Here is an 11,928-nt window from a genome sequence, read left to right as displayed (position 1 = left end):
GGAGCTGCTGACGTGCTGGTTACAGCAGCTGAGGAGCCAGCCAGCCCCTTTCCCTGCGGGGACTGACTTTGGGGCCTGAACCCAGGCAGCGTCTGCAGCCGATGGAAGAAGCGGCTCCTCCGTCTGTGTCAGCCCAACGCCGGGCTCTTTGGAAAGGGGGCCTAAAGTGCTGTTCTCATTGCTGGAAACAGCGAAAATGAGACTACTACTAACACAGTACATGTTATGTGCCGTTGATATAGTAATGCCTCTGTCAGCAAAATCTGCATCCCAATGAGCTTTTCTAACCTTAGTAATCCGAACTATTTCTCTGCACCGAGACATGTACACTCAGGCATGCAGAAGGCTGTCCTGTGCAGCCATACAATACCCTTCACAGCCTCCCTGCTCAGCCTGTTTTGCTCATTTCAGTACAGCTGTCTCCGGTCCAGCAGAAAATGCATTAAAAGGGGCTTTTCATAGGAACATTTCACATCTAACTGTCTTTAATATAAATCCTTTTTTTTTTTTTTTTTTTTTTTTGCATGCGTTTTCATAACACTGGCAGATTTGGAAGTCCCCAGAGGAAGGTGTGCTCCACAGGGGCTTTCTCACTTCCCGCCCCATCAAATGGAGTTGCTCCACTCACATGACAGGGGGGCAACTTCTCAAAAGCGCTCAAGGATGCAGACACGTTGCCAGGGATAAAGAAGCAGGAGCCTGAATTTGTGGCACGTCGGTTGACCTCTTGCCAGTGGCTGTGGATGTGCTGGGAGCCCGAGGGCAAGGGAAAGATGGCCGGTTGGGGCCAGTGCAGGTGTGAGGAGCAGCCATGGCTTCCAATTCGCACCCAAGCTTCTCCCTGGAACTCAGTCAGCTGCCGGTGGTCTCGGGGGAGCACAAGTCCAGTGTGAAAACTTGACTTTCCTGTTAGGAAACATAAATATCAAGGCATTAATGCTTCTCAGGCATTGTTGACGATGGTATGTTTGTGGTTTTTTTCTAGCCCTAAGCGTTGCAGGCTAAGCGAGCAGGAACACAGCTCAGAGTGGGGGGTGATAATGAAGAGAAGGGGAGGGGGCTACGTCTTCCTCTGCTCTTCAGTAAATCCATCTTTGTACAAACACCAATACCGTGATTAATAATAATAGCAGCTTATGACTGTTTTGAAAAATGGCATTGCTAGAAAATGAATGTTTCCAAGTTGCTCCAAGGAAGGAAGATTTAAGAGGGGAAAAAATATACGCAGAACCGAATTTGAGATTATTTACAACTGTAAATGCTGACAGTAATTAGGATGACTTGAGTATTTCAGTACGCTGTCCTTGTAGTAGTCTTCTGCTCTGCTAGATAGAGTAGCATTTTCTATCTTTGGCTAGGAAAATTTAGAAATTTATATATGATGAGTATGACATGCTCATTATAGGGTGCCAATTGAAAGGGAACCAAATAAGAAAATCTGTTGTACATATCGATATACCCACACTGAACCTCTTACTAATGCTGCTATGGTGAAGAACTCTTCCTAGATGTTTTCTTTAACTTGTTTTATGTAATTTGAGAATTACAAAATTACAGACAGACAAGATAAGGACCCAGTACTGCTTTCGCAAAATGAGCTTTTACAGGAAAAGTTTCTTCTCTTTTTCACACAATAACTTTAAATGGGGGAATGATCAAAACTCGGGAGCAAACAAAACCTGCCTGACAAATGATGTCTTAATGTTTGATCAAGTTCAAGGCATTAACGGTATAAAGCAGCAAAATTTCTGCTTTCTTGAAAAACAATGGAGCTCGTTTAGAAATTGGAATTCCCTGGAGAATGCCACGGGAGTGCAGACTATTAATTACCCTGTTCTATTGTTATCTTTTGTTCAGAACAATAGTGCTCTTGAGGTCCTGTGGAATCTCTCTCCCCTGCAAGGTGTCGGGTTTTGATTAAGCATCATTTCATACAGTTCATTAACAATGTATCTTAAAATGAGCTTTTGATTGAACATTTTTATTGGGCATTTAATATAATTTATGGTTTCTGTTGAAATTTCACATACAACATTTGCCAAGCTAGTTATTATATATTTTTCATTAAACAATGGTGTTTTACATTTTCTGAAAGGTTCTATTTTTTAAGTGGAGGAAGAGATTATACAAAAATTGATTATGAATGCAGTATATCATGAAAATAGCCCTGAAAATGGCTGTATTTTGTTCCAGTGGAGCTACAGCACATAGGTGTACAAGCGGGTCCATTTGCAAGTGTTGTCGTTTCCGACTGCCAATCTCAAAGCCAACATTTAAGCTTAGTTTTCCTATCTAGAGTGCTAGCATTTTAATAAATCTGTCTGCTTTCACGAGAAGTTGCACCCTAAAGCGAATGAATTCTGCTCATTAAGCTTCATCCAGCAAATCAGAAACGTTTTAGCAAACGTAAGAGAGCAGCACAAAAAGAGCATGTTTCGTCACACATCAGCTATGTAAAGATTGTAAGCACTCTTAGGAATAGTGGCCAGCAATCCAGTTGAACAACCTACATAAAAATACAGGTGAAATTATCTTTTAAAAGGTTAGCCAGCAAGTTCAGGCTTTGGCCTCTAACAGTCTGGGGGACACTGAAGTCTGAGGAGTCGGGACTGTAAGTGGCTAGACAAAACAACTCTTGTGTCTGTCTCTGTAGAACAGCCACATCAGGAAAAAACCACACACTGAAACGCTGAGTAGGTTTTAGCTCAGACAGATAGATGAATATTTATACCTTTTAGGTAGAGAGGAGTGTTTCAGATGGGAATCCTGATGGAAAAATTTGGCCATTTTCTTTTTTAACCTGGGAACGTATCTTCTTTGTCAGTTTGCAAGACGATAAAAAAAAATTAAAATCTTATATCGCTGAAATGGCATGTTGAAGAGGGAGCATGCACAGAGACAAACATTATAGTTAGAAACAAACCATTAGCTGGAATTTGTGTCCAGGGAAATTATTGGAATTATTTACATGCACATGTGAATACAGAGGGAAGAGCTCCAACACTGACTGACTGTTAACGTAGTGTACGAGTCTGTTGGGATGAAATAATAAGTCAAGTTTTCATTCAAATACTCAAAGCAAAACCCAGCTGAACCTTTTGCTGAGATTTGAGACAGTTCAGAAAAAATCTTCCATATTCTGCATCTTTTACTTTGACCCTTGAATTTGCGGTTGTCAGAGGGACGGGAATATTAGAATATTCAGTCCTCTGTTTCCTTGACCTACTAAGAATTAGAAAGCACCAAGATTTTTCAGGAAGTCCTGCTATAAATATTTCCAAGTTAATTGGGCGTATCCCAGAGGTTCAGATCGTTTGGGATTTGGATGCCTGTCCAAACCAAACCAGAGACCCTTTTAAGAGATACGGGCCCCAGCCACAGTGTTCGGATTCATATTGACGTTCCTGCTAGAAGTGAGGGGGGATTTGGAGCCAAAGTGTCCTATTGCGCTTGTCTCCAAAGAGGGGTCAGCTGAAATTTTTGGAGCTGGACCCTTTCTTTATTTCAAATGGACACTGCATTTCCCATGCTCCGTTTAGGACAGGAGCCCATCTCTGATGCTACGGGTGCCTCCCATCAGAAACAACCATAACTAAGAACTCGTAATTTCTAGGGCAGCCTCTGTTTTCCTTTGTGTCCGTGGTTAGAGTAAGAGTTACCACTCTGTGACCACTCACGCAGTCTTGCTCTTGAACCTCGTGACCCACACTGTGCTGTTCAATCAACCTGGCTAAATTTCAGAGAATTCTTCAGAAAAACGACCTTTCTCTCGCTGACTGGCAGCATCATGCCATTTTTGAGTCAACTCCCTTTCCCAGCACTTCAGGCCTAAAAGGGTCACTGTGATATTGAAAACATATTTTTTTCTGATTTTTCTGCTCTACTGGTAATACTTTTAATACTACTGTAATTGACAGAGATGTGGAAATATGTATACTGGCTCTAGGTTTTTAGTGCTGTGTACTTGATGGCACTTTATATTTCAATTTTCTTCTAATTAATAGTGCAGTCAGCTTTCCCTGTTCTTTTCAGATGATTCACTGCATAAAAGAAAAAGAGATGAAATCACTTAAAAATAGGAAAACATAACTCCACGAAACGTGTTATATTTCAAGCTGACAGTGCTCTTTTCCCTTCCTCAGCCTTCCATTAATAGATACAATAGATACATATATTCTATATAACTCTTCTTTGCCGGCTTTTCTGTCTCTGGGATCTATCATAAATTTACCCATGTTTCCCACTCCATCCACAGCTCTGCCTACAATAGTCTATTTGTCATTTCACCCATAAACACCCATGTCTTGCTTCCTGGGGCTGGGAATCACTTCCTTCACATGCACATTTTTCCTGAGTGGTTACCTTGTCTGTGAGTCGACTGTTGCTCTAATCCCATTAGAATAAGCTTATTTATTACATTTCTAATGGAGATGCCAAGATAAGAACATTCCATAACTGATCGGTGGCATCATCTTATTTTCTAACCTTTGCCTCTCCTAACCCTGCCTGCCCCCAGCGGTGCTTTTTTGGTGTGTCACCACGTGTCTACATTTAAACTTTGGACACTTCAGGACAGGGATAACATCTTCACCTGTGTTCTTTAAAGTTTCTGCCACACTTTTCAGCACACTGAATCCAGTAAGTAAGAGTTGGTGGGTGCTTGCACTCATATTACTTGCTATGTCAGCAAATTTCTGTGCTTAAAAAATGGTTTTGTCTTACAAAGAAACAAATTAAACTGTCAGGCTCCCCTGACGACAAAGCTCATTACTGACCAACACCCTCCTGTGTCATTTGGGTGTGCCTGTGTGTTTGTGAAGCCCTGAAAAATCCGAGGTAAGTCAAAAAGCAAAACGGTTCAAGGAAACACTTCAGCGTCAGATCACAGGGCTAGAAGGGTGCAAGGCTAAAAGCAAAGTCAGCGTTGAGGACTCTTTTCTTCAAAACAAACAATACAAATGAAACAGGAAAAACAGGGAAAAAAAATATCAGTATTTGGTATTCCTCATTTCAGCAAGGGAAAACTGAGGCACAGAAATCAGAGACTGGTCCAAGGTGATGGTCAAGTCTCTGCTGGTGTGCCCTTGGCTGGCAGGCAGCTTGCTGTCACGCTCCAGGGGTATCCTCGCCTCTGCAACACCTCTTGCTCTTCTGTCCCATCGCCAAGGTGGGAAGGGACAGCTTTTCAGTTTCACACGGGCTTGCCAAGCAGAGGCAGTGTTTCCTGTGGGCTGGGGGGACATGGGCAGCCCCCCAGGCACTGCAGCTGGTGGGGAAGGAGCAAGTCCTGGGTATCAGCATCGCCTCAATCCTGGGCACACAGCGAAGCGGCAGCTTTCTGCTGGGCTCTCCTCCTCACACAGCCCTTTCACTCAGTCTTGGGGTGCTGTTTCCAGCCTTAGTTTCCAGATTTTAGTTCAAGAAACAGAGGGTTAGAGTAATAAAGCGCTGAGGCCACTCATGTTTGGGGCACCACAGAGAAGCTCGACTGTGGTGGAGAAGGGTACCTCTCCAGACTTGCTAGAAGACGGGAAGATGTCAGTTTATCCAACCCTGCAGAGTTAAGGAAGACTGAAGTTGCATATTTCCTTGTTTGTAAAACTTCTTTAAGCTGAATTTCCTCTCTGAAAACATTTACATATTCACCAACACCTACAGCCGTACCCGTGCTCCTGCAGACTCCATACACACAGGTGTGGAGGTCTTTCTGCAATTCTCAAAACATATCAGTGAAGGTACGGTGAGGGGCAACGGTGAATAAAGACCAGATCTGCCAGAGCCTTCATCCGCACCGCTTGTTCCTCCTTTCCTCTGCCTCTCCAGCCGAGCTGCTGGGAAGGCAAGTGGGTCTGTATTCTCTCCTCGATCACCCCCTCTCTCCAGCCTCTGCTTTCTGGGACGTGAAAGAAGGGTTTTGCAAAATTGCTTGGAATACAAATACTTTGTGTATATTGATGTATATTTGCTTTCGTACTTCCCTAAATGCTGCGTGTGTTATGTGCTTTTGTCATGCCTCTAAGGCAAAGAACAAAGGGATGGGGCTGAAAGAATTTTTCTATGTTCTTCCCAGAACAAAGTTTGTTTTTCCCTGTTTGACCTTCAACTCTCAGAAGACCTGAGTTTAACTGCTTTGATTTACTTCCATAATAAAGTGATCGATTAATGTTAAAGGCAGGCTTTATGAGGCCTGTCCTCAAATGGTCTCAGAGCCTGCCATAGCAAGGATGTTATACTGCCATACTCTGAAAAAGGTCACATGAAGGGAATCAAAGACAAGATAAATGATGGTTTACACATCAGAAAAGCTCTCCGTAGTACAGGCAGGGAATGTGGAACATAATGTCTCTCAGGGCTCGGTGCAGATGGTATATAGTAAATATAGTCTGAACTGCCTCCCTAGGATTTATTATTGGTGCCGCTGTCGTTGTTTTGGGGTTTTACTTTTGGACAAGGCCGCGCTCTGGAAGTGTGTGACACATGGACAGCCCTGGTTAAAATCTAGCAAATGAAGAGGTCTGATAAGTTGATCTCAACCTGCTGGTGTTGAAGCACTTGCTCTCAGAAGTTAAAAGCTTGATTTCTTGGGATTTTCTGTTTTCAGTTAAAAACCGTAGTTCACTTTTCTTTTCTAGCTAGACTTCACTGCAGGCATTCTTCCTTAAAAGAGAGAGGCAAACTGAGTACGCAAAATAAGAATCAATCCAAAACTTCAGCCTCTGTCCATATGTGTATGTCCTAAAGGAGAATTTATGTGGTATCAAATGGAACTGCAAGCTTCTGTGTTTTCCCTCATATTTAGGTGAGAAATTGTTTATTCTTGTTCCATTTGTACCTCCACTGGACTAATTTCCTCTGGCGGGCACAGATATTCCTCATTTGCCCTGATGTAAAAGGAAAAACTGAGTAATGAATTTTGAAGAACAGGTATAAGCCGGAACCTGAGCTTTAATCGTGGTCTTAAACCTGAGTAGAACTGGCCAGGTAATTGTGTAAAAATCCAGCTTCTGCAGGAAAGCGCATCTTTCTGACCAAATCTCAGGCCAGATGCTCTCACTTTCGACATCACTCTGATTGGGAAGGCTTGTCAGGTGTTGGATGAAATTTCAGATCTCGGCGGGAGGCAGAGAGGGAGGCCGAATGGAGAGCAGGCAAGTGAGTGAGGTACCCCCCCGGCCCCGGGGCTTGGGAGCTGCAGGCTCAAAGCCTTGCTCTGTACCAGTTTGAGCAGGTATTTAAACCTGGGCTGCTTATCAGATCCTGCCGCCTTAACAGACAAATTCTGGTCATCCAGGTCAGGCTGGGTTGAAGGACAGGACCCAGCCACAGCCCTGGGTGGCTGGAAAGCGGGTGGAATGCAGGGAAATCCCTCCAGAGCCAGCAGGTGCCCTTGCCGCTCCGTTGTCCCCGGGGGAAAGGGATGGCTGGGGGCACGGGTGAAGATGCACCCCTGCAGACGCTGTCATCAGCCTGCACAGGCTGACCAGCACTGCTGTGGCCAGTCTGGCTTTCCCTCTGGCTTAAATTAAATGGATCCACGGCTAACTTGCTGTCTCCTGCAGGGCAGCTGCCCTGTGTCCGCTTTTTTAGTTTGTAGAAACAAAATAGCGAATATAATGCCAGTTTACAGTTCACATTGCAATCAGTGAAAATGATGAAAATCCCACAGCACCCTCCTGGCCGGTCTCAAGCCCGTGGGCGATATTACCCATCAAATCAGCCCGCGAACAGCTGATGCACATAACTCAGGAGTGAGCGGTTTTACAAAAGTTGCGATTCAAGCATGCAATGACTGCTTCTGGTGTTCAAGGATGGGACCCTGAGGCGCCAAAATGCCATGGAGGACATGCCCTTAGTGCCCTCTGCCTAGTAATACATGCTACCAAGGCAGATAGTGTTGCCACCCCAAATGGCCGATTCAAGTACTTGGCTGCTGTGATTGTGCAAGCCCGTGATAAAACTTGTCATGGTAGAAGGAAACCAGCTGAGTAAGAAGCTTATTATTAAGGGCTTATAACTAATAGGACTTTTCACGTGGCAGTAATGTGGTAAGACTGGGTCTGGCAAAAGCATTTGTATTTCCAGTTGTGTGGTATACATGGGAGGGGAGAAAGGAAAGGGAGAGATCTAGGGGGAAAGGCTCATCTCAAAATACATGGAATAAAACAGTCTATGCGAGGCACAGATTAATGCAGCCTACTCTGAAAAATATTTGGCAAAAGGCATGTAATGAGTTTTTCAGACTTCTAGTATTTCCTTTTTATTATTCAGAGGACAAGCAGAGTTTAAAGAAAAAAAAAATGAACTCCCTTAACAACATTCTAATCACATATAAATAGGCAAATTACAATTAAAAACAGCTCATAAAATTGTAGAAAGAACTGATGGAAAAGTCCCGTCACTTATTAAATCCATCCTTTGCCAGTACAGAGCTGCTGCCTACCTTATACTAGCCCTTCCATTCAGTCAAACTTTAAAGCTGGCTTTAAATACTCTTTTTAAATCTAAGGTTTTCTTCCGCTGCCATCCCAGCCTTTTAGAGTTGCAGCCGCTTAATATTCTGCTTGGCCCATGGGAAGAGATGAGCGCATTAGGGATCCAAATACAAAACACATTTCTCTTTGCATTCAGTGTAGCCTGACTAGACACTACAGTTGGCAGACACCAGATGGTTGATTGGAGTCTCTAGTCAGTCTCCGCAAGTGCCGAAGCCTTAAGGACAAAACAGCACCAGGGAGATAGATCTGATCTGATCATGAATCACTTCTGGGACCACAGCAGATAACTGAAGATAGGAGTCATGCGGGTCACCTTCTCGGAGCTCCTTCTTGTACCGAGCGCAAACAGAGAGAGGAGAAGATTGATATCGGAGAGCAAACGATGATGGATGGCGTTAGTGCCACAGTAAGGTGTATCTGGGATTTACTGAACATCTTCACACAGTGTTTGGAGAGGACTGACTAGCAGAAGTGGATGGGCTTTTCAGAGTCAAAAAAGGCAAATCTTGTTGAGGTGGAAAAGAAGGAAAATGAATGGCTTCGCTTCATTTAAATGATATTGCAAGTACTTCTAACAAACAAAGTATCAGATGGTTATTCAGGAATATAGAATGAGCAATATGAAAATGTCCCCATTAAAACTAGGTGGTTATTACTAAAAAATCTCGAGCAGCTATTCAGATTATAAAATGAATTTCCTGCAGCTGTACTCACATCACTTTTTCCACTTTTCATAAATTCTCGAGTAACTGATTTTTTTCTGCACTCTGAAGTTTTCATGGAGAGGAGCAAGTGTTAGGCTTGCATGCTCTAGAGCCTTGTGAGTTTCCACTAGAAAGCATGCTATTTGCGTGAGAAGCAATTTGTACAAGCAGAAGGAAAAGGGTTCTAAAAACCTCAGTTAGAACTTAAAGCAGATCTCAGTGGGCATTATACGACCCAGACAAGACTCTGACTGCACCTTCTGTATCTAGAAGCTTGCTTGCCTACAATTTTTTTGTCATTTGGACAAAAGGAAAACCACATTTATATCACAACACTGCCAAGAAATCCATAGTAACAGATTTTGCTTATGTATGATGCCTCAGACTTGGTTTTTAAATCTCAAAGAATTTTTTTTTTTTCCAAAAGAAGGTACTTGTTAGACGCAAAACTGCTCTGTTGTATTCAACTTCTGTCTTCATCACAGAAGCACCCTCTTCAAATTAAAAGTACAGCTGATGTTCTATAGTTTGTCATTACTACAAATACCTGAAATTATACATGCTTTGGGTGTATGCTATCTAGAGAAAAGCTTAATGTCAGACAATACAGTAGAGCTTTATGTACAAAGTAAAAAGATTGGCCTCGACTGAAGAGCAAGAGATTTGTTCTGCTTTGGTGGATAAATGAACTCCGAAATTAAGGAGATCATAAAATGATCACTGTATAGAAATGAATGTCAGAAGGAAAGTAGACTTTGGATGCTCTCATGTTTTCTTTTTCTCTAATTTCTACGCTTCCTGTGCGTAACAGCTTGAAGGGGTTTACTATATCGGGCTGGATGAATTACTGGGGGGAGAGCTATTTTGTACTTACTGTAAATGTACTGTATCTGGAATTTCCTCCTTCACTGCCTCCTATTGTGTACATATTCAAGCAAAAATATAGCTTTAGAGCATTATCAACAATTTTCCTTTATTCCTTGCTGAAGCAAGAAGCAGCTCCAGAACTGGAGCTTACCAGCCTTCCTGGGAGCCAGCAGAGCTTTGATTATGCCTTGTATTCTGAGCAGGTTAGCTGGGAAGCACGGCTGGCATAGCTAGCTGACTATTTACAGCAGCCCTTAGGCTTCTCATCTAGTTCAGTGCTGGCCCGGGTCAGAAACCACATACAGTGAAGCCATTTGACTTGCTGGAAGATGATGGATGGGGCCAAGCACTGGCTTCTACAGTGTGGACGGTCACAACGCCAACGTAACTTGGTGATGTGAACCAAGAATAATGTCCTGTAAGAATCAATATCTCCCAAAAATTTCAGCCAGTGTTTAAGCTTAATACTTTCTTCTGTACATTTACAGAGGAGGAGAAGATATTGACAAAAATATCCATGGTCCATTGGAAAAGCAGCAGGAAGGCAGGTTGTACCGTTGAGTAAGGAGGTTGGCACCCCTAAAGCATGACCTTAACTGTAAATAAAAGGATAACATACAACCTCGTCATTGCTACTTGGGACTACTACATTTAAAAAGTTTCATAACCTTTTATGAAAGTGCTGCATTATAAAGTTAGAGAAAAGGTGTTGGTGCTCTGCTGAAAATCTCAACATGCTTTTGAGTAATCTCTGCCTTCCCAATCTCCCCCTGACCATGCCCAGCTTTCCAAATGCTGCAAAATTGTGCCTGGCCCCTCCAGCTGGCAGGTGGAGTCCTGGTAGCTGAGAGAACCACCTCAAACTCCTTCTTATTAGCACCCATAAATAATGATCTTCAAGCCAAGCTGATTATGACTCAGGCGCAGTCAGTTCTATCTTGCGAGCCTTGGAATTTTATCTGAGATGGGTGTTGAAAAGGGCTCCTGAGAGGAGATTGGGGTGATGTTTTGTGGAACATCATCATCACTTCCTGGCACTGAGATGTTAAGCGTAGTGCCACTTATTTGCAGTTCATGGGGGTTTGTATGATTCTGTTTAAAAGATGATAAAGGCTCAGCGGCGCCGGAGGAAAGCTCATCTCAAACCTTCCGACGCTTGCAGTGCTCATTGGTCCTATTGAAGGGGTGCAGCAAGAGAAGGGGAATTTCCTGACAATGAGAAAAATGTCCTTAAGCCATGTGCAATTTACTGGTCTAGTCGAGTCAATTACAGCCATGACTCACTCTCCGAAAATTGCAACTTGGCTTTCGTTATTTTCACTCACACAGTGCTGAGTGCTTGGAGCCGTCCTTAAGTTTCAGCCATCTCGTGCTTTACTTGTGCTAGTGATAGTTTAGTGACTGCAGAGTAGAAAGGAGGAGGATTTCTTTAATTACTTTTCTGTACCTCAGTATCTTGGCTTCTGTCTGTGTAGAGTTGAACATGTTTCCTGTAAAGTGTGCAAATATGTGTCTTTTCGCAGTTACTCTTTGACATTTTCAAAGATAGTTCCCTCTTCCCATATCTAACTTGACAGTCAATCAAGCACAGAGTAACGAGGAGAAAAAGACAGAGGACTGGGAAATGAAGACAGAAAAGGAATCCAGGAAAAAATAAGAAATGTAAAGAAAAAATGGAGAAGATTGAAACTGGAAAACCTTTTGAAATAAATTCATAAACTATTGTTTACCAGAAAAAAAAAAAAAAAGAAGAAAAACAGGTGCTTTGCACCAGGTCTCTTGTTCTTTCCCATCATTGTCTATCTTCAGCTCTTCTCTTTTTGCTATGTCTCTCCGACATGCAGATTTTCTAGCTTTTTGGC

The 11,928-nt window shown here is 42.9% G+C and overlaps 1 long non-coding RNA gene across 1 annotated transcript in view; it reads right to left on the bottom strand.

Moving 5' to 3' along the window:
• Positions 1–652: 652 nt before the first annotated feature.
• LOC134516676 (uncharacterized) overlaps positions 653–11,928 on the bottom strand; it is a 31,550-nt gene continuing 20,274 nt past the window's right edge. Inside the window, exon 5 of the long non-coding RNA XR_010071398.1 lies at positions 653–906. This is a non-coding gene — a long non-coding RNA (uncharacterized LOC134516676). The remainder of the gene's footprint in view (positions 907–11,928) is intronic.

The sequence above is a fragment of the Chroicocephalus ridibundus genome, chromosome 5 (assembly GCF_963924245.1).
Source record: "Chroicocephalus ridibundus chromosome 5, bChrRid1.1, whole genome shotgun sequence".
In the NCBI taxonomy this organism is placed as follows: Eukaryota; Metazoa; Chordata; class Aves; order Charadriiformes; family Laridae; genus Chroicocephalus; species Chroicocephalus ridibundus.
Note: the sequence above shows the minus strand (reverse complement) of the source record. Positions and strands in the feature narration are given on the sequence as shown.